The following is a 2,693-nucleotide window of genomic DNA, read 5'->3' on the forward strand; positions in this document are numbered from 1 at the left end:
TGGGGATCTTGGGGACCGTGGTGGATCTGATTTGTGGCGGTCAGCGAGTTCACAGCATTATGGTGGCAGTAGGGGGGTGATTAAAAAATAACAATTATTCTTGCTTAAAGATTTATTTATTCATTTATTGACAGGACCTCATGCTGTAGTCCAGGCTCTCCCATGTATCCCAAGCTGGCCTCTGCCTCAGCTCTAACTTAAGTGCTGGGATGACTGGTGCATCTATCTCATCTCAGAGTCTCAAACTGCTCTCTTGTTTCTTCTCTTTATTATGCAAATGCGTGGAGCTCAGAGAACAACTTCTGGAGTCGGTCCTCTCCTTCCATCATGTGGCTTCCAGAGATCAAACTCAAGTTGCTGACTTGATGGCAAGCTCCTTAGCTGGTGAGCCATTTTGCTGGTCCACAAACTATTCTTTTTTAGAGATGGACACTCCAGTCCAGACAGGGGCGGGGAGCTTCCCAGGGTTACTGTTTGGTAGTGCTGGGATGAGAATCCAAGCTGTTCCTGCTTCCCTCCTGGCTTAGGTCCTGTGGGCAGGAAGGTATTCTGTGCCTCCTTCCTGGGTCTGTGGGACCTGGCCTTCCTTCTGCTGTGCCACCAGGCTGTGGGCTGGTGTTACTCCAGACTAGCTGGGCAGCCTAAGCAGCACCATTTTCCCAGGTCCCAGTTTCTGCGCAGTGAGGTCCTACCAAAAGCTTGGACTTAAGTCACAGGACAAGGGAGGATGATGGACAGGGCAGGAGGTAAGGACTATGCGGGAAGGAGACAGAGGTCACAGGGCTCTGGACACCTGCTTTTGCCCTGGCTTCCTCCAGGAAACTCTGGGGTTTCAGACACCCACACTCCTATTGCTTGCCAGGAGACGCTGCTTGGTCAGAGCGTGTCCAAGCTGTAGATGACAGAGTTCCTGGTCCCCATGGCTGCCCTGGGGCTGGTGGTTGTCTTTCCTCAATCCCAGTACATCCCCTTTACCCAAAGAATGGTACTGGCTTCATAGAGACTAGGAGACTTCATAGGAAATCGAAGCAGGCTAAGCTGCTGGCATCGGCCCGACTTCCTGTGTAGTTAGTTGTACCCCTACAGCCCCAGTGCTGGGAATCGTAGCTGTACTCCACTAAGCCTGGATTTTTAATTTAATTCAATTTTGACAAAGTATGGCCACGTAACCCAGTCTTCCAGCAGGTTATGGCATGCTTTGCTTAATAAGTTAGCATTTCAAGTGGGGAAGTGGTGGTATACACCTTTAATTCCAGCACTTGGAAGGCAGAGGCAGGCAGGTGTGGATCTTTGTGAGTTCAAGGCCAGCCTGATCTACATAGCTAGTTCCAAGACAGTCAAGGCTACATAAGAAACTCTGTCTTGAAAAAAGTAAAAAAAGACTAAAAAACAAACAAACAAAAAAACTAAACTAAAAACTGGGTTTATATCTGTGTTACAAGGTCTGAAAATAGGAGCAGAGCTTAAAATTGCCTTGGTTGAGACCAGCTCTTTCCTTGTCCATGGTTCTCTTGGAGCAGGCGCTTAACTCATGTTGTGTACACATTTTTGAGAAAGGTATGTTTATTTTTGGGTGGGGAACATGCCACAGATGCATGTGGAGGTCAGATGGTAAGTTTCGGGAGTCAGTGCTTTCATTTCACTATGTGGGTCCTGGGATCAAACCTCGGTTATGGAACTTGACAGCAAGTGCCTTTATTTACTGAGCCATTTCACCAGCCCCCTGAATATACATTTTGTTATAAAACAATCTTTCAAGCATTCAGAAAGTTTAAAAGTATTGTCCAGTCTGTCTGGGCATGGTGGTCTATATTCAGCGCTTGGGAGGCGGAGCCAGGAAGACCAAGAACTCACGGCCAGTTTGGGCTACATAGCAAGTTCTAGGCTGTGAGAGGCTATACAGTGAGACTCCATTTCAAAACACTAACAGCTACAACAAACAAACAAAAAGAAGAAAGGAAAGTATATATGCACTTAGGACCTGAAGCCCATGACGAGCACTGTTTGGTATTTTTGCTCTATCTTATATCTGTCCTTGCACCCATCTCTCTATCCATGCACCTACCTACCCACCACCAACCCCACCCTTCCTCCATCCATCTCCCTATCCGGTCCAGCTCCATGCAATGAATGTGAAGGCTGAGCCTAGTAATATTTATTTTCTTTCTTTCTTCCCCACGTTAATATAGCCTGTTTCATGCGTGCACATACTAACACCCGCACACCCACATGTATGTATACATACTGCATATGAGTCATTAACATCCCAAATTCGCATGTGCACTCTCCATGCACGGAGTCACATATACCCTCACAGCAAGCATTGCCTTCCCTGTGCACCACACCTTTGCTCACCTGCATTCAGAGCAGACTCCTGATATCTTCCAGGGAAACATCTGCAGACCCTCAGCCATCTTCATCTCTAACAGCTGTTTGCCTGCCTCTTCCTCTTTCATCAGCCTCTTCTTTCTCATCCCAGACACTTCCTACCCAGGAAGCTGAGCCCTCTGGAGTGGGGAACCAAGCCGACTAGATCATTCTCTTTCTACCAACAATGACCATCACCCTGGCTGCTGCTTCTTCCTCAGCATCCAGGCCACACCCTGCCCTCTGTGGCTGGTGGTTGAAAAAGGGTCCCAAAGTGGAACAGGGGTGTATATGCCGGACATCTGTGCACGAATGCATGATGCCAT

Source organism: Cricetulus griseus, chromosome 2 (assembly GCF_003668045.3).
Source record: "Cricetulus griseus strain 17A/GY chromosome 2, alternate assembly CriGri-PICRH-1.0, whole genome shotgun sequence".
Taxonomy (NCBI): domain Eukaryota; kingdom Metazoa; phylum Chordata; class Mammalia; order Rodentia; family Cricetidae; genus Cricetulus; species Cricetulus griseus.